The sequence below is a fragment of the Pyrus communis genome, chromosome 6 (assembly GCF_041283825.1).
Source record: "Pyrus communis isolate YQ-2024b chromosome 6, ASM4128382v1, whole genome shotgun sequence".
Lineage (NCBI taxonomy): Eukaryota > Viridiplantae > Streptophyta > Magnoliopsida > Rosales > Rosaceae > Pyrus > Pyrus communis.
Window position 1 is genome coordinate 6,875,272 of NC_142570.1, and position 21,411 is coordinate 6,896,682.

General features: G+C 36.7%; 1 non-coding gene across 1 annotated transcript; it reads left to right on the forward strand.

The window, feature by feature from the left end:
- The first annotated feature begins 12,259 nt into the window (after positions 1-12,259).
- LOC137711301 (uncharacterized) lies at positions 12,260-14,748 on the forward strand. The gene is made up of 3 exons (XR_015963520.1): positions 12,260-13,328; positions 13,739-14,290; positions 14,392-14,748. It is a non-coding gene; the product is annotated as an uncharacterized LOC137711301 (transcript).
- Positions 14,749-21,411: the final 6,663 nt, after the last annotated feature.

A 21,411-nucleotide genomic window follows, 5' to 3' on the forward strand; every position in this document is an offset into this window, starting at 1 on the left:
AAATTTGAAACCATATAACTGTTGAATTAAATACAATGTTCTGTGTAGAAAATACTCGTCCACATTGTTCATTACAAATGAATGTCTACTAATTTTGAATTTGTCTAATTTTTTATCAAGATGTTATATGAATGATGTATCATAAACAGTTTAAACTGTTAAAATATATTATAAAATAAGCTCTACGTAATAAATGTTAAAATATATGTCAAAAGCATGCATTGAATCCACATCCTTAATCAATTTACCTAAAATAGCTATAATTTAATTATCTATAAATAAAAAATTCATCGTGTAAGTCTTGTGGTTTTAAATTGCAGATGTCCTCGAATTTATTACTTGCATGCATCTTCTTTCTTTCTTTTTTCACTGGTAAAATGCTTGCGTGTAAAACTATATGTTTTCAATAAAAACATATTTTTAGTTTAGAAATTATTTTAATTTTTTCTTATAAAAATCATCAATATGCAAATGCAAATATAACTAATTTCGTATTCGAACTTTATACTAATGATTCTTCCTTAGAGAAACACTAAAATGCATCATTTTCCACCTTATTGCGTCCACCTAAAATCATATATTGACAACTGATCCAAAAATTGAAAAATAAAATAAAATCACACATTTTATTTTGGTAAATAATAAAATCGGACAATTGCATAATAATCATGAACATCAATTTTTGACAATTGCATCATAATCATGAACATCAATTTTTTATTATTACTTCCACCATACAATTTTTTCTTAAAAAGAACAAAATTGTCTCTATGTACAACTTTGATTTTGCTAATTATTAAGGTGAGGAAAATAAGATGAATTTTATTTTTTTGTCAAACAATCAATCATTTCTAAAACAAACAAATAAAAAAAAGTTAAATGCAAAGCTAAATCTGATCTTGTGAGTCTTTCAAACCTCTAAAAAAAATAAACTATTGTGAATTGACCACGAGCCAGTTCCTTTTAAAAACAACATAGTTAAATCACACATTCATGTCACATTAGGTAAAAAGTAGCTTGGATAAAGGATTATCTTCACATCTTTCTGCATAGTACATCGTCCACACAAAATTGGTTCAAAAGTTAGAATCAGATCCTGGCCGAATTCTTTTTATGAGGATCCAGAAAATTTGTAAATCGTATCTATTTATCGAACATCGTACGATTAGAAATCACTTTAAATATTTTATTTTAAATTAAATACAAACAATACTTGACAAAAATTGACCGTATGATATATAATGAACAAACATGATTTACGAATATCTAAGATCCTCACTAAAACGATAAGAGGATCCTGTTGACAAAAGTTAAGGTATCATTTAAATTAATTAATTATCACATTGAAAACACAGCCATCACTCATCAGAATAATAATATCACGTGGCTTTTTAAATTTTCAATTATGCACAAGTGGCTTGCGCGCTGAATAAAAGCTTAGTGAATGATGATCACAAGAAATTTTGAATAATTGGGTCAAATATAATCAACCATAAGGACAAGTCGGGACTTCATTTTAATAAGAAAAATAGCATGAATATTTGACATTCTTGTGGCACGTCATCCACTTCATTCCCTAAGCAAAGGAAACGAGAAGTGTATGCACAATTCTTTGTACATGAAACAGGACAGATGAACCACCGCGGAGTGTTCACTTGTTTGGGAGAATTTTAGATTCGTATTTTACATGGTTGGTCTTGAATTAATTTTTGACGTTAGTGAATTACATGATGGTGATCAAATGATAGCTGAAATGTATTTGTGAGTCTTCATGCGCCCCCCCTTCCCCAGCCCTTGGAAAAGTAGACTACCGGGCCTTCACCACTAGCTAATCCCCTTAAAAAATAAAAAATAAAAAAGAGAAATTCTCTTATGTTACTAATTTATCATATATAACAATCATTTATTAAATGTATGGTTTATTTGTTGAGCAATGATAAATATTTGTTAGACGATGACTTAACTAAAACTTAAAGTTGAGTATGTGCGTTTAACCTAATATACTTAACGATCAACAACTAGACACACGTACGTGTATAAAATCTATGCAGAATCACTCGTGCTTGTTTGATCTAATGGCTTAAAAACCTAATCATGCACTCTAACTTAATTTACATTTTATCAATGACAGACAATCATTTACATTGTCCTAGACACAATCGACTATATGTGTTTAACTTGATATACTTAACAATCAACAACTAGACACACGTATGTGTATATAATCTATAGACAATCACCTGTGCTTGTTTGATCTAATGGTTTAAAAACCTAATCATGTACTCTAACTTAATATACATTTTATCAACGACAAACAATCATTTACATTGTGCTAGACGCAGTCGACTATGTGAGTTTAACTTAATATACTTAACGATCAACAACTAAACACATGTACATTTATAAAATCTATAGACAATCACTCATGCTTGTTTGATCTTATGGTTTAAAAACCTAATCATGCACTCTTAACTTAATTTACTTTTTATGAACGACGAACAATCATTTAAATTGGGCTAGACGTAGTCGACTATGCGTGTTTAACCTAATATACTTCACGATCAACAACTAGACACACATACGTGTATAAATCTAAGTAACTTTAACGAAAAACTCCCGGTACTGTTCACTTTAACGAAAAACTACATTTTTACACTAAAAAGTCAATTATAGTACTATTCACTTTACTCTTTATTTTGTCCTTATCGTTAAAACTGAAAGTTTTCAAACTCTTTTCATTAGTTTTCCTTAAAATCTATAGACAATCACTCATGCTTGTTTGATCTCATGGTTTAAAAGCCTAATCATGCACTCTAACTTAATTTATTTTATCAACGACAACAATCATTTACACGTACATAACAACTTTCAATGAATTCACACGTTCAGTTGCTCATGCGGTCTAACCTAATATTGGCATGCCAATTCTACTTCATTTTTTTTTATTTTGTTTTTTATTAATGTGGCCTGCAACCATTGCATACTCATTGAGTCATTGGTGACTGGCTCTTGGAAATTTTCTTCAAAACATTGATATTATTCATTTATCATATTATATTATCATATCATCACCCGTGGAGAAACTAAATACGTACCAACTGCATAATTAATCCTTCCCTTCACGTCCATTCCGATTTGCTAATTAGACGAACCAGATACACAAAATCACAATTAGTCTGACTTTAATTATTTTGGGTTTAAATCACAAGATGCTGCAGGCACGGCGTCGTTTTCATGAATCTCTAGCTACCGATTACATCCCGACACCAATACAATGTATTGGTATTGTGATAGTTAGAGGTTGTGTATGTATTTATATAGCGTTTATGTCGTATGTGTCCTAATCATTTTAAGCATGTTATATTATAAATTTTAGGGTTTGATGGTGATAATGTAACCACGAACTAAAGCAACTTCCTAACCCATCCCTTGATTATCAGAGGAGGGGACATGAATACTTAGATAAATAGATTATTTTCATTAAGATAATAAGATACGATTATAAATACGTACTTAGATAAAATGAATCTCATATGTATAATTTGGAATTGTTTGATAATCATTTCGTTTTCAGTGTTCATTATTTATAAAAATTGAAAATAAAAACCTCGTTTGGTAATTACTTTCAGCTTTTAGTTAAAAAAATAAAAATAAAAACTAAAAAAATAAAAATCAAAGGAGTTGTTTGACAGTTATATAACCTCATTTTCACTTTTTTTGAAAACCAAAAATTAAAAACTCAAAACTTTAAAAATAAAAAATAAAAAACTAAATAATTATAAAACGACCTCAATTTATTAATTTTTAACGTGCCAGAGTTCTTTTTCAAAACAAAGAAGAGGTCACGCGATAAACTTTATGTCTGATGAATTGGCTAATTATAATTATAATGCATTTCTCGGTCCAGTATATTTTGACGAAAAGCTTTTCCATCTTGTATACCTTCCAGTGACTGGCGTTTAGCTTCGTTGTTAATAAACAATTGATTTGTAAGAGTAATTCCACCCGTTGGGAAGGGGCAAGGGCGATGACACCTAGCAAGTAATAAAATAGAATTTTACAGCTTAATACTCATGTATTCCATAATTCTCAAAATAAGTACATACAATCCTTGTTACATAAGTAAGAACAATAAAGGACACAAATATAACATACCTAAAACATGACTGTAATAATTACACAATATTTACATTCCCTTTCTACATACTAACTCACGCAATACTGCCTCTCAAGTTGGTGCATAGATATTACACATGCTCAACTTGATAAGCGAGTCATCAAAACTTCTACTACACACATCATGAGTAAGAACATCCGCAAGTTGCTCTTCTGAATTCACAAATGGAATTGATACAATCTTTTTTTTTTTTTTTTGAGCTTCTCTTTAATGAAATGTCGATCAACCTCCACATGCCTTGTCCTATCATGCTGCACTGGATTCTCAGCTATCTCTTTCACTAACTTGCTATCACAATACAAATTCATCGCCTCCTCTTGTTTAAAACCAAGACCCCAAAGCAACTTTAGTAGCCAAAGGACCTCACACACACCATGTGCCATACCCTTATGCTCAGCCTCGGGAGAAGATTGTGACACCACTTTCTATTTCTTGCTTCGCCAAGTAACTAAATTACCTCCAACGAATGTAAAATACTTAAACGTAGATCGTCTGTCAGTCACATCACCTGCACAATCAACATTAGTAAATCCCTCAATCCTCATATGTCCATGGTGCTTTTACAAAATCCCCTTTCCCGGGGTAGACTTTAAATATGCCAAAATTATCATCACTGTCGTCATATGATCCACACTCGTTGAGTAAATAAATCGACTAACCATACTCATTGCATAAGCAATATCCGGACGAGTGTGAGACAAATAAATTAGTCTCCATACCAGTCTCTAATATTTACCTTTGTTAACCGGTTTTTCATCGGGATAAATTCCCAAATAATGCTTCTCTGTAATAGGAGTGTCCACAAGTTTACATCCAAGCATGCTTGTCTCCTTTAATAATTCCAAAACATATTTCCGTTGAGACAAGAAGATACCTCTAGACGAACAAGCTACTTATACTCCAAGGAAATATTTTAAATCTCTCAAATTCTTCATCTCAAATTCAGCTGCAAGGCTCTGTTCTAGTTTCATCATCTCTTCATCACCTATTATTATCATGTCATCCACATAAATAATTAAGGCTGTCACTTTACCACTCCTCCGTTTTACAAACAATGTATGGTCAGAGTAACTTTGGTAATATCCAATCCTCCTCATAACTTGAGTAAATCTATCAAACCACGCACGTGGTGATTGCTTCAGCCCATAAAGTGACTTTCGTAACCTACATACGGTTTTCCCTCCGGCATTATACCCCGGAGGAAAATCCATAAATACTTCTTCTTCCAAATGCTTATGAAGAAAACATTTTTTACATCAAACTGTTTAAGTGGCCAATTCAAATTTGCAGCTAAAGAAATAAAAACACGTACCGTATTCATCTTGGCTACTGGTGAAAAAGTTTCCTGGTAATCAACACCATACGTTTGAGTATAACTTTTTGCTACTAACCTTACTTTATACCTGTCTATTGATCCATCGACCTTGTACTTAATTGTAAAGACCCATCTACACCAAACCGGTTTTTTTCCCTTTGGCAGTTCTATTACCTCCCACGTATCATTTTTATGTAGTGCCATCATTTCTTCATCCATTGCAACAGCTCATTTAGGATCCTTCCAAGGCTTCCTCCACTTGGGTTGGTACTTGGATTGCTTCCACATTATTCACCCATGCTTCACATTCCGGTGCAAGATTCTTGCATGACACATAATTTGTTATTGGATACCTCACTTTTCCTTCAGGAGAAAACCTGTCAGGAGGAACACCACAATTTTACCTTGGCGGCAACTTATATACACCCACAGTATTATTGAGATTAGTTACACAAGCATCAATAGTACTTACCTTAGGGATATTCAAATAAGACACATTGGGTGGCGTTATCGAGTTTGAGATAGAGGGGGTTGTAGGTTCGGCAGCAGCTAGTGGCTGGATTGTTCCAGATTCCTCGACAGATCCTTGTCGATCTGTTGTGCCCGTCTCGGTAGGTAGCGGTAGATTCCTCGGCAGATCCTTGCCGCACCACTTTCCTTCTAATTTTTGGGCCGTTGGAGGACATTATTGAGGTTAAAGGGCAATTCACAAGCCCTTACCATTGCGCTTTGACAATGGGTGGAATTGCTCTAAATGATCGAATAAGTTCTTAGATTTGATCGCTAGCATGAGCCTTTCTAACTTGGCCTAATTAAACCCTAATCCATTTATGAATTATTGGGCTAACTTGACCCAACAGCTTTCATAAATTGAAACACTGCGAAAACAGGCAAATGACGCTTTATTGTAGTGCGATGAAAAGATATAATATATATGCATCCTAGTGCAGTTTTGATCCCCATCGATTCCCCTCCCCTCCTTCCCCCTCCCCTATAACATTTAACAACTTAACCCATTAACGCTATTATTTGTATAAAATAAAAAATAAAAAATATATAAATATATAAAAAAAACTAAAAATAACGGCAAAATCATTATTTAAAAGAGGTTTCTTGGTTAATCTTAACCAGTTAAAGGTGGTAGCCTAATACTTGACAAAGAAATTTGATGAGTATATTATATATTTTACCCTATTTTTAGTATACTTTGGTTAATATTTTGGAAGAATTTTGATACTTTAAATTGTATTTTTAATATAGGACTTTCGACTTTTTCTGGAGCAAAACATGGTCAAATGGACGAATTTTGGAGTAATTCTAGTTGGAGGATGTTCGTGAGTCACTTAGCTTGATCGTATCAAAATATCAGATTTTTCCACCAAGCGGTTATTTTCTGACGATAAAATAAATGAGTGATGTGCAGTGCTGGAATAATGACGTTTTGGGCTTGAATTGCCTTTTTAGAGTCCAAGATGACCTCAGATGTGTTTATGGCCTTCTGGAGATGTGTTCAGAATGTCCTGATCTTCAAAACAAGCTATCATGGGCTGGATTTGGAGGATGTTTGAGGCTAAAACGTGGCCGAACAGTTACTTGGCAGATTCTCCTAGTTTAATTAGGATTTTATTTTCTAAGATATTTTATTATTATTTAGTTTCCTAGTTGGAATAAAGGACCTATGTATTAGGGTTTGTGAGGGCTCAGAAAATATATTGCTTGCCTGTTCTTAGTTTTTTTTACGCTGACTTTTATGAAACTTTGGAGACAAAACAACTTTGCTAGGGTTCTTGGAGATTTTCTACTTTAAGGTGTTTTCAATCCTTCTCTTAATAATATTTTCTATGATTTCAATTATGAATATGCGTAACTAATTCGTTTTGCTAGGGCGAAGTCTTAAGTCTTAGCATGAATATGTGATTTTTATTTAATTGCTTATGATTGATTGTATGCATACTTTGAATTATTAATCACCGTGATTAAAACTATCTAATTGTCTTAATACCTGATCACCATTAGGATCTTTAGAAAAGTAATTTGATGCAGTTTTGGTCAGAATGTTCCTTGAAATTGGTGCTGGCTTCTTGTGATTAATAATTGTAATTTCATTTAAGATGAACACCACATCTTAAGGGTTGCATGGTTTTTCAAAGGGTTTTCATAAAGCATAATGAGTCTTTCATGTTCAAATTTGATCCGAACGTACGGACGGGTTGCATGTTAGATATACGTTCTATGTTAGAGGTTCCAAGTAGAATATAAATTAGGAAAACCTAACCTTCAATGTCACATCCCGGCCCGGGGCGGATCACTTCCCGGGCCCGCTCCACTACCGTAGCACGATATTGTCCGCTTTGGGCTTACCATTCCCTCACGGTTTTGTTTTTTGGAACTCACGAGCAACTTCCCAGTGGGTCACCCATCATGGGATTGCTCTAGCCCCCTTCTCGCTTAACTTCAGAGTTCCTACGGAACCCGAAGCCAGTGAACTCCCAAAAGGCCTCGTGCTAGGTAAGGATGAGAATATACATTTAAGGATCACTCCCCTGGGCGATGTGGGATGTTACATTCAAAGTGGCATGTGTAGATCATAAGTAATTGGTAAAAATACATAGGATTGCTAGGTGATGGTGGAATCCTAGTGCTTTCTTAATTTGATTTTTCCAAAACAGTTTTCTTTTCCCTTCATCTTTAATATTGCAGATTAGTTTATTTTTATTAATTAAATTCGTTTTAATTTAAGTAGGTTATAAAACCAATCATCTCAACTTTCTGCTTTATAATAATTAATTGAAATTTGATTTGTTTTGAATTATTTAATAATCCCTGTGGAAAACGACCTTGCGATAATCATTTATACTACAACAACCTTATCATTCTTACAAGTAATATAAAAGTTTTAAACCCGTTTGCATGTGTGGAAAAATCTCTATCAAAATGCTTTAGTGGTGGTGGTAATGAGAGTGATGGTAGGTGTCATGGCATCGTCGCATCGACAATGGTGGTTGGTACGCGTGGTCATGGCAAAGGTTGTGGTGGCGACAATAGTAAAGCTAGGATTCGAATAAGAGGGGACATCTCAAAAGTTCAAGCTGCTTTTTAGGTGGAAATCAGCTTAATTAACTTTTCAGGGACAATCGACAACTCAAAGTTCAAGATCACTGTATACTTACAGCTATTCGAAAAGTAGTTGCATCTGTGAATGTAGGCTGATGTGACCCACTGACCCCTCATATTTTGGTACTGAGTTCTGGATGTGGAAGTGAACAAGCTCGACATGGAGCTAAAAGATTCATTTACCCTTTTCTGCCAAGCGTTAAAAACCGAGAAGCAACAGGAACTTGCCTTTATGAATCTTGAGTGTACAGCACCGGCCAATCACGCACGACCAAGAATTTAACTTTGGATACTGGCACGCCGTGGCATTACAGTTGAAGGGAAGTTCAACTCTTACAAGGACACCCAAAGACATCTATAACTTGGAAGTGTTCTTCAGGTTCCTGAATTGGGAAAGCTCATTAATTAGGACAAAGCGTATTACGTCGAAGGAGCTTACGAGATTTTTTTTTTTGAATATATTGAAAAGCTAATGAGTCCGATTCTGTTGCCCATTTAGGTGCCATAACCCATCATTGATTTGAGATATTGATGGGTGAGATCTAAAAACACTTGCTTTGCTTTGCTTGGTTATGGTACTCAGGACCTGTCATTCTGTTGATGCCTTGTGGGGAAAAACTAGGTACAATCATGCGTTTGTGTGGTGACTTGATACTGAAGAATTAGCATACAAGTAAGCAAACAAAAGGCTGATGCCCAAGGAGTGCAAAAAAAGAATTAGTGTCTACACACACAGAGGCCCTTTATGCAAATGGATTCTTATTTTTTTCAAAAAATAGGGATTATGTGTGGGCTCCACTCTACATCGAATTTTAACGATCTGAACTGTTTATTTTGTAAGTCTCAATTCATAGATCATCTTTGCAAAAATTCAATTCAATCCAAAATCATTTGCCTATTTAATTATCAAAGTAAAATTTCATTGCTTCTTATATAACAAAGTATTCGTTAATTTATTTGAACTCAAATAGATGTCTTAAACATTTCTGATTTAACTAATATTTTGCAAGACTGGTCTATGAGGTGCAGCTTGAAAAATAGACGGTTCGGATCGTTAAAGTTCGGTATGATTTTTTTTTTTCTTTATATTTTTTAGTAAGCTTTTAATAAAAACGGGATGGGGAAAATTTTAGGGTTAGGGTTTCGATTTGGGGATTTCGAATTCATTTGTACGATCCCTGTTTGGCCAATCAATTTAGTCGATTCGTTATTGATAATGTTTTTGCACTTGGCGATAAATCAAGCAAGCAAAATTCGAAGAGTTCATGTAGTTAGCTTTGAATTACTGTTGTCGATTAATAATCAACCGTTGAATTTACAACTTCAGGGTTCTTGGGTGTAAATTATTTCAATCTAGAGAGTTGCGAACTCGTCCTTCTATTGTAGAGAGAAGAGTAATATTAAAGAGATTAAATTTGTAGATAAATTTTAGTAAATTAAATGATATGGAAGTTAATAAACGTACATATTGGTGACATATAATTTAATTTGTAAATTTTATCTACAAATTTAATCTCACTAGTATTACTCGTAGAGAGAATACCAACCTTTTCTCCAACATTAATGTACAACACATGCAAGGCAAAGTGCTGATGGGGTTGATATAATAAAGAATTGGGCTTGACAAAAGAAATGTATATACTTGGGCTCAATAAAAAAGAATATATATACATAATTTAGTTGCAAATGCGTCATTTTATTGTAGAGAGAAGAGTAATGTTATGAAGAATAAATTTGTAGATAAATTTTAGTAAACTATATGACATAGAAATTGATAATTGAATTATTACTTAAGCATTGATAAATATGCTCATTTTTTATTCGTGACACATAATTTAGTTTGTAAATTGTGTTTACAAATTTAGTTTCCCTAACATTACTCGTATAGATAATACCAACCTTTTCTCCAACATTAATGAAGAGCACGGGAAGAGATCCCCTCCGGATCTCTCCCACCAAAGCCTACCAATCAATTAATCCCGGACTCTTGAAATTTGATTCAACGACTACAAACAAGGGGGTCCTTTAAAAGTTATAATAATTTTAATCGCTAGATCAAATTTTAAATGCTCAAATTAATTAATTGGTGGGTTTTTTGGTGGAAGAGATCCGGAGGGGATCTCTTCCCCGTAGAACACATGCAAAGCAAAGTGCTGATGGGCTTGATATAATAAAGAATTGGGCTTAACAAATGAAATATATATACTTGTGCTCAATAAAAGAAATATATATACATATATACATATATACTAGGGCTGAAGTATGTGCAAGGAAATGAAGAGAGAATTTTTGAACTCTTTGTTCCTTCAATGACTGAAAAAATTAAGACATCTTATTGGACCATTTTTCTCGCTTAGAGACTTGGAGGGATTCCCATTATATGCTACTATACTTTGGTACTCGGAAGTTTCGTGATTACTAAGTGACTTGGATTTTTCAAGTCTCCAACTAAGAAGCTTTCATCACTTAGGAACTTGGGGGAGCACTGTTTATATCATACTTCACCAATCCCAAAACTACTGAGCACCTATCAATTTTATAATTTCGAAGACTTACTGAAGGGTTCATGTTTGAGGCACTATGCCGAAGCGCATGAGTTCCTCTCCAATCAAGAGACTAACTACAAAATGAAACATGTCTACACCCGAATAAAGCTCCTAAAGTCTCACATCCACCGCAATCGAAACATGACTCTCCTCAACTATAAAATGAGATCATAATCCCACAATTTATATGACATTATTATAATTCAATAATGATGATTATGCCTTAACCATTGTATCTTGTAAACTTTACATTATTAATGAGAACTTCTTTGACGTAGGCCAACTTAGAGTTTGCTTCCCTATCTCTATCTATTTACATGTTACCTTCACTCGGTGATACAAGCAACCTTGCGAAGGTCACACATTGATACTTTACGTTGTTCTAAAGTCAACCCGGTTTTATGCATCTTTTGGTGCACAAGTTTAGTGTATAATTTTGTTTATACAACCAGTGGCAGATGCATTAAGTGATCCAGATGATCCCAAGACCACCCAAAAGCCTAGATATGTGGCTGTGAGGACCACTTAGGAGGACCACTTACTTAAGTTTATACATGTGGTGGAGGAGAATAGTGATGTAGCGGACTAGAGTGTGTCTTTTCTGCAAATGATTAACAAGGGAGAAGAAGACTATTTTGTTTTCAAAAGACTTGGCAAAACTGTTGTTGTCTTAAACAGATGACCACTTCAGCATAGATGTATTTCTATTTTGTATTGACAATTAAACTATTATTTGCCTTGTGGCGAGGATCCTCATTCCTGTCAAATAACGGTTGACATAGACGTTGATATTCCGCGCGGCTGCCCGGCTGCCCGGCTGCCCGGCTAACCTGTTTTTGATCTGATTAACCTTAAACCAAAGGAAAAGAATCAAAGGATTCCCTACGCAGCAGGAAAACATTAACGGTCTGAACTACCCCTGACATCCCTGCTACGTGGCGTATTTCAATTTAATCAGAGCTTTCTCCCGTCGCCACACGCCGCACACGTGTTCTGATTCCCAACCCACAGCCCACACATACGGCCATGATTGTCCGCCTTTTCATAACCAACAACCACCACCACCCAACGTCTCTTTTTTTTCCAAATATTTTACGCGTGCATTTTGCTGCGTTCCCACTGGCCGTTAAAGAATTCAAAGCTTCAAAATTTATATTACAAAATAAATATTAAATAATTACAGAAATTAAAACCAATAAATCCTAAAACCCCACACTCTCCCTCTTCGCACGCCCAAATCTGAAAAGGTCCCGAATCCGAATCCGAATCCGAAATCGATAAATTGTTATTTAGGGGTTTTGATGAGGTGGCCATCGGCGCACAGAAATGAACATTGGGGACGATGACGACGACGCCAACAACAAACCCCAACAACGGCAATCCCAGATCACCAAAAAACCGCCGTTACCGTCAGAGCCACGTGGCCACCGCCGTCATCGCCGTCGCGGCCCTCTTGATCTCCACCACCGCCTGGCTCTCCCTTGTTTTCTCCGCCACTTCGCACTCCCTCCCCGCTCCCCAGTCCTTCACCCGCTCCCAAAGCCGTACTGTTTCCCGACACAGCGGACACTCCGAGGAGCTCACTGTAAACGACATCGTTTTCGGCATTGCAGGGTCGGCCCAACTCTGGAAGCAGCGGAAAGAGTACGTCCGGCTCTGGTGGCGCCAGGACGACATGCGCGGCCACGTCTGGCTGGAAGAGAAGCTACCTGAAAACGACGTCGATCGGTCCTTGCCGCCGATGATGGTATCCGAGGACACCTCGCGGTTTCGGTACACCAACCCGACAGGTCACCCATCGGGGCTACGAATCGCCCGAATAGTCTCCGAGTGCTTCCGCCTCGGCCTCCCCAATGTCCGGTGGTTTGTTCTCGCCGACGATGACACCATCATCAACGTCGATAACCTCGTCGCCGTGCTGGGTAAGTACGACTCGTCGGAGATGGTTTATGTGGGAAGCCCGTCGGAGAGTCATTCTGCCAACACTTATTTCAGCCACTCCATGGCGTTTGGTGGCGGCGGCATTGCAATTAGCCACCCTCTGGCGGAAGCCCTGTCCGAAATGCAGGACCAGTGTCTCGAGAGGTACCCGAAGCTCTACGGGAGTGATGATCGCCTCCATGCCTGCATTACTGAACTTGGGATTCCATTAACCAGAGAACCTGGCTTCCATCAGGTAAATTCAGATATACACACATATTTTTCTAATTTAAAGAGCATTGCATAATTGCACATGTATTAGGCCAGTTGGTTCGGAAGCAGTGTGCCCGCCATGTTGCACCTTAGTTCGAATCTCCCTCGCTGTAGATTAGAGTTGTTAGAGTATCGCATTATCAAAAACAGAGTATTGGTTAATATGTGGCATAGGTTTGTTGTGGCAGTGTGATATTAGCTACTAGTTCTACAAACAAAATACACTTATATGTATGAATGTTTGGATCATTCTGTTTCGGTGAGCATTGCTTAATTGGTGAAATGGGTTTTGTTCTAGCATTGTTTCGGATATACATACATGAGTGTGGTATATATCTTTCTGTTGTACAGAGCATTGCTTTATTAGTGAAATGGGGTTGTTTGGTGTGGCAGTGTGACATTAGGGGTAATGCGCACGGTCTTTTATCTTCGCATCCTATAGCACCATTTGTGTCCATTCACCATGTTGAAGCTGTTGACCCTTTTTATCCCGGCTCTACCTCTCTGCAAAGTTTGAAGCTTTTCACACAGGCAATGAGACTCCAACCTACCAGCTTTTTGCAGCGGTCCATTTGCTATGATCATCGACGCCGTCTCACATTTTCAGTCTCACTGGGGTATGTGGTTCAAGTATTCCCAAACATTGTGCTTCCCCGTGACCTTGAGCGCTCAGAGCAGACTTACTCTGCTTGGAATGGGATAAGTCAAAGGAATGAATTCGATTTTGATACCAAAGACCCTTATAGATCTATTTGTAAGAAGCCTATTTTATTCTTCTTGAAAGATGTTAGGAAACAAGGGAATGCTACATTGGGGTCATATATGCGGAGCCCAGCAGAAGATGAATTCAAGAGAAAGGTTTTCTGCTTTTCCCAGTTTCGACTTTTGCGCAATCTGCAAAAAATTCAAGTTTTGGGCTATCCGCCCACCAAGAAATGGCATTTGGTGAGTTTCCTTACTCAGCTACTTTTGCCATATGCAATGAAACTGATTTCTGACTTGCCTGCTCTAGTTTTTGTGATGTACTGAATAATCTCTTTCCACAGGTACCCCGTCGGTTATGTTGCAAACTGAACCAAACAAGTGAGGCAGTTGTCAGTTTAACAATGGGACAGTGTGGTAAAGGACCCTTTCGGCTCCATTACTGATACTAAATAACTATTTCTTGAATGGTGGTTGCGGGGTAGAATCTGAATCGATCCGGATTTCAGATATGAGCATCACTTGCTGTTATCAGTTCGGCTGACCTCTAGCAAATTGAAAACCTATGCTTGCAGATATGAGAGTGCTTCATTGTACAATAACAGTTGAAGACAAGCATGCAAAACTTCGGCTCGGGGAGTACATTCTTTGCCTTCGATTTTGTTCAGAAGGTATAAATCTAATCATAAATTAAGATTCAACCATCTAGTAGCTGATTAGGTGAGATTTTAGCTGTAGTTAGTTATTCAAAACTAGTACGAGTTTATCGAATTAGTGTTGCGAGCTTCTGTTAATCTTTCCTTGTTTTGTTCTGTACTTGTAGTGTAACTGTAAGTTGAATGGATATTATTTGACAAAAGATGTTAACAGATCATCCATAGTAAGCATGTTAAGCATTCTTAAGCATCAGTTTTGTTATTGCCTTCATGGATCTCTTTGATTAAGGGAAATTAAGTTTAAAAGTTTATAGAACGATATCCGTAGTTCCTTGCATACCCTCTTCTTCTTCTGCACACTATTGTTTATTTATGTTCACGTATTCTCCTTTAATTGATTCAATTCAAAGGCTAGAAATAAACAACAGTGTGCATGAAAGAAATCGGTGTGTGAAAATCACTTTCCAATCGTGCCGGCTTACGAAATGATGTAATGAATTTGAGGTAGACGTAAAACGAAATTGATTGTGGTGGATTGGGATTGTAGGGCCCAAATTGAGGTGAGTTAAGATAAGGGGCCCAGGTTGAGGTATGGTGGGATAGTAGGCCCAAAACTGGCTTTTGAAGTGGCCTAAACGTTTTGTATCTTTCACTTGGGGGATTAACTTTTTTCGCTATCTCTCATGTATCACTTTCGACAATTGCCCCTCCCGCTTAGGGCCGCCAACCCTAGGTTTGGTTCCCTTTGCAAGCCGGAAACGAAAAAAATGACACACTCGTAAAGCTGTTCATGCGGCAACACACTCGTAAATGGGTGAGATTTCGCTCTTAAACGAGAAATCCAAGAGTTATATTGGTTTTTATGGTAAGCAAGAGAACGTTCCCTGTGAATATTACTAATTTACATAACTATTTTCCTCTTCTAAATACCTATTTTACTAAATAGTTTCCTTTACTAAAAGAGTAAATTGTGGCAATGGTCCCTTAACCTTAATTCTATTGGAGCAATGGTCCCTCAACTAAAATTTTATTATCATTGGTCCCTCAACTCATCAAAATGTGCAACTATGGTCCCTCGACTAAAAATCCATTACCATTGGTTCCGCAACTTTAATCCAACTGGAGAAATGATCCATCAACTTTAACCCAATTGTAGCAATGATCCTTCCAACATAACTCGTTTTGACAAAATTCTGACGAAGTTGACAAAAAGGACCATAGCTACACGTTTTGATGAGTTGAGGGACCCCACTTGTAGCAATGGTCTTTCCAACATAACTTATTTTGACAAAATTTTGACGAAGTTGATGAAAATAACCATAGCTACACATTTTGATGGATTGAGGGATCAATGGTAATGAATTTTTAGTTGAGGGACCATTGCTCCAATTTAATTAAAGTTGAAGGACCAGTTGAGGGACCATTGCTCCAATTTAATTAAAGTTGAAGGACCATTGCTACAATTTACTCTTACTAAAATATGGATATTTGAATTATTTCAATTCCCTACTATCTCAAAATTTGTAATTTAATACTGATTTTTTTTTAAATTTTATTATTATTAAAGGGATGGTGGAGAGTTCGAAATTATTACATTAATTTAAAAGAGGGGAAGTTTCGAACTCGAAACGCATAAGTAAAAACCCAACATCCAATCCACTAGGATATTGAACCACAACCAAATCAAAAATCATATCAAGTAGAGGCGGCAAGTTGATTTCATTCTCATTCTTTTTTCCCTTCTCCGATCCATGATTTCTTTATTCCAAATTAGTAAGTATATCAAACACTTGTCACACATAATTTATTTTGGTCAAATAGCACACAAATTTATTTATTTTTTATCCAAGAATAAAGCAAAACACCATTGTTTGTCTGAGGGTTGGCCAGTGTAAAAACAAGAAGAAGATGGGACGGGAGGAGGCGAGCATGTTAGGGTCCAGCTCAGAGGTGAGAAGTAAGATCGATCAATATGTAAGAAAAAAAAACCCTAGAGAGAGAAAGAGTAGGGGAGAGAGAGAGAGTGTGCATGGGATTTATTTATTCATTTTTTTAGCATACCAATATATTTTATACTAAAAGGAGAAAAAGTTTGGTTAAGCTACATGAGCAATCTAATTTAGTATTGAAAATTTAAACCTAAGATCTCTCACTTACAAGTGAAAATGAAAACCACCCGACCGTAATAACGAGTGAGAATTATTAAAAAAAGAGAAAACCATGAGTGGTTAAAATAAAAATAAAAAATGGGGGAGAAAAAGAAAGAAAGGGAGGGAAGGAGGTGAAGAAGCAAGTTGCATGTGCAGTGATCGGGGGCATGGTGATGGGGTGGATTAGATGCCAGGCAGTTAGGGGTTTCTGAAATCCTGGAGAAACGCCGCGCACGTTCTTGCCCCTTCGCTTCATGTAATGGGACCCTTTCTACAGCTGTGCCAATCTGTTCTTGTCTCCCCCTCCCTCTCTTAACCTAAATGCTAAATGCCCCTCTCTCTCTCTCTCTCTCTCTCTCTCTCTCTCTCTCTCTCCAACCCAAACTCCTTCCTTTCTCATCATCATTTCTTCACTCACTTGGCCACCCCCATTTTCTACTTTTCCCACTCTTTATATTTTATTCGGATGATCGATCGAGAGTGTTAACAGTTTGATAACGTAACATATTACACTGCATAGTAACTTAATAACTTACAACTTCTCTCGTTGTCAGCTCCAAACCCCTACATGATTTTCTTTTCCATTCTCCACATTATCTTTTTCTCATTGTTCTAAAAGTCGCTGCCTAGGCGCTAGACAACTGGTTACCGCCCTGATTAATCATTAGGCGTTTGAAAATTAAGAAATGATGCCTAGACATCCGCTTAGCCTGCCGAGGCCCCCGCCTAGCCCGTCTAAGCACCCGTCTAGGTCGCAACTTTCACTTAAACAGAAAATCAACAACTTTCATTTAGCATTTGTTTTCTTAATAAAATGTAAGAGACTTGTTGAATATTTGGATGACAACTCGTTATATGCTCGTTCTCCATGTTTTTAATATGTTTTAATATTTTATAATCTATATATAATCTATGTACCGTTCAACTAGCACCTAGCATAATTTAAAACCTTGTTTTCTATTAACAATTTGATCACATAATTAAAAAAACTAGTATGGATGTGACTTATGACCTCTTTAATTTGTTGGCCTTAAAATCATAACCTACTCCTTTATCCACATGGATTTCTTTCATTCATTCCACATTCTTATATTGACAGTTTGATCATATAACATATTAGATTGAACAGTAACTTTTACGACCTTTCTCATTGTCATTGTCGGCTCTAAACGCTCTAATCTACTATCATATCCACGTGGTTTTTTTCATGCACCACATTTTTTTTTTGTTGACAGTTTGATAACATAACATATTAGGCTACATTAGAAGTTAAGATCCTCTCTTGTTGTCGGCTCTAAAAACCCTAACAGACTCCTTTATCCACGTGGGTTCCTTTCGTGCACCCACATTGTGTTTTTGTATTGCACAATTTAATTGGTGATTGTATAGTGTGGAACAAAGAATGCTACTACTACATTTTTAATAAGTGCGGCTTCCCTTTTCTTGCATGGGCATCCATGTTCGAATCCGGCCGTCGAACAACATTTTCATGTTAGCAACATGATGGTTACCACGTGAAAGCAACCAAGTTAATTCCTTACCTGTTCATTAGGGCAAAAAACAAAGAAAGATAAAGGAAAAAAAAGGTTCCCTTCCAAACTTGTGCGAATTATTTGCTAAAAAGAATCACTTACTACGATGCAAAAACTTGTTGGACAAATAACATCATCACAGTATAAGATCCCTTAGGGTTAACAAATAATGTATTCATTGTGGGACCCACTCCAAATTGAACTTCATCAACGTAGGGCTGGCCCTGAGGGTAGCCGAGTAAGGCAACCACCTAGGGCCCTCGACTTCTGGAGGCCCCCAGTTTATTAATTTATTTTTTTATATATGTATGTATTAGTATATAAAAACTCTTAAAGTAAGAAGAACATCACAAAAAACTTGGTGGCGTAGTGGAAAAGAAGGCATTTATTTGGTTACCGTCTCTTGTTCAAAACATGGTGGAAGCATCCTTTTTTTTTTTTTCTAATCAAAAGGCCACGCTAGTAAAGACTTCCCAGACAAGCATTTTCAAATAGCCCTGCTGAAGACTCCCCAAACAAGTATTGTTTTTCAAATATAACTAGAAAGCCTAATCTAATAACAATTTAGATTATGTAAACTTAACTAGTACATTCGTGTCTAAAAATGCAAGACGTGTATTATCTCATGTTTGTATATCTTTCTTCTTTTGATATTAATTTTTAATGGTATATGATGTAGAAATACATTTTTTCATGTATTAATGAATTATTTTTTCTACATATCAATGTACAAAGAGTCGGGGGTTCGAGAATTCTAGGGCCCCACTTCTAAAGCTCGCCTAGAGCCCATCAAATTCTCAGGACTAGCCCTGCTTCAACGATCCGAACCGTTTATTTTGTAAGTCTTTATTCATAGATCATTCTTGCAAAAATTCAATTTAATACGAAACCATTTGTTTGTTTAATTGTCATGATGAAATTTCACTGTTTCTTAGAATATAGTGTTCGTCAATGTTTTTGTACTCAATTAGATGTTTCAAATATTTTCGATTTGACTAGTATTTTGCAAGAATGATTTGAGGTGCATCTTAAAAAATAGATGGTTCAGATGTTAAAGTTCGATGTGGTGTAAGACCCACAACTAATTCCTATTTTTTGAAAAAAAAAAAAAGGAGACTACATATTCTCTTCCTTAATTTGTGACAACCCGTTCCAAATTTTACGTTTTTATTTTATTTCAAAAGCGTGAATTTACGAAATTGCCCTAAAGGTAAGGACTTTGACTTCCATTGACCATCGACTTAGAGATGTGGGACTTATTCTTTTAGCATATCCTCGTAGTACTCGTTGGTACGAACGTATATGCGAAAGCCGTTTGTGAGTCCGGATTATAACGGTATAGTTATGGACGTTCGAAATTGGTTATTCAAGGTTTAGTGTTAATTAAATTAAATCCCCACTTTGTGGGGTGAAGCCAAATCAGAAATGAGGAAAGAAAGAAAAGAAAAAAAAAAAAAGAAAAAAAAAAGAAAAGAAGGGAAGTGGCTTTCCCGTCCACCCACACCCACCAGAAGTTCCCATTTTCCAAGGCCGATTCCGGCCAACTCCGGTGGAGTTTTTTGATGCTACCACCACTATCTTGAAGCTCTCATTCCCCTCTACAAAACCCACCCAAGAACCACCTTGATTAACCATGGTATGTGGCGGTTTGAGGCCACGAAAGTTGACGAAAATCAATAGTGCTCCGGCCACCCTTTTCGATTTTCCGGCAAATCGGCAAAGCGATGACTGATGCCACCACTTGGGCTTTGTAGCCCATCATCCCAGAAGCAAAACCCAACCAACCTTGACCCCGTTGGACCATTGTAGACGACGAATCGATGTAGGGAAGTTTTAGGCACCCGCCGGCTTTGTGGGAAAAATTGACCATCTTCCGTCCACTTTTGGACTTCGTGGCAGGCGACAATAGATCCTGATGTCTCGATGTGCGTGCAAGATAATCATAGCATGGACTCCAGGTGAGTGGGCCTTTTTCTTTCATATGCATATAATTGATAGTTCCACAAGCACTTCTATAGTGATTTATCCTTGTTACCTACAATTAATCATTTCGAACTACGAATAGCTTGATCTCTGTTTAGGGTACGTAGGCAGTCTAACAAGACGTTAGATGCAGCCATATAATAAATGAGATTAAATAATTGAGACAATAGCCTTGTTTAGTGAATTGAGCAATGTGAGGGACATTGTTAGGAATTGTGAGATTTAGCTTTATGATTTGGTGATTAAATGTTGATCATAAATCAATGCGTAAAGAATCAAGAAATTGAAGTAAGGAAAGGTAAGTATGATAGTTAATGTAACTAGGGTCTAATTGGGCTTATCACTAATGATTACCCTCAAAAGTAAATAGTTTGGGAGTAGGGTGTTATTGATTGTACATGTTACGCCATATTATATATATTTTGGGAATATCATGAAATGTTTGGGTTTAGATTGCATCATGGCATATTCATATGGATATTACCTGGACCTGACTATTGTGAATGCTTTGAAGTACTAAATGACGCCGCGGACGCCCAGGTAAGCCTCAGGTGAGTACACGTTGATGTTAGTGATGTTAGTGAGTATGATTGTGTTGAGATATAATATAACTCATAAACCTGCACCCCGGTGTTAGTGTTCCCGCCCGTGGCCAAGGCACAGTCCTTCACGTGATGTTCACCTTCCGCACCTTACGCTCACCTTGGATCCAAGGTAGGTGCACAGTCCTGTCGTACATACCACTTTAGGTGGTTCCGACTCGTAGGTGACCCGCGATTATTCGCACAGTCTTCACGTGATCGTAGCACTTGAGCGTATTTATTTACACCTAGTTTTGTCGTACAGACCACTTTAGGTGGTTCCGACTCGTGTGCAGGTATACTTATTGAGCTATATGCTAGCCATGATTGATGAGATATGAATAAGTCGTACAGGTCAATATAGGTGACTCTGACTTATATGCTAGCAATGATTGATGAGATATGAATAAGTCGTATAGGTCACTATAGGTGACTCCAACTTATATGCTAGCCATGATTGAT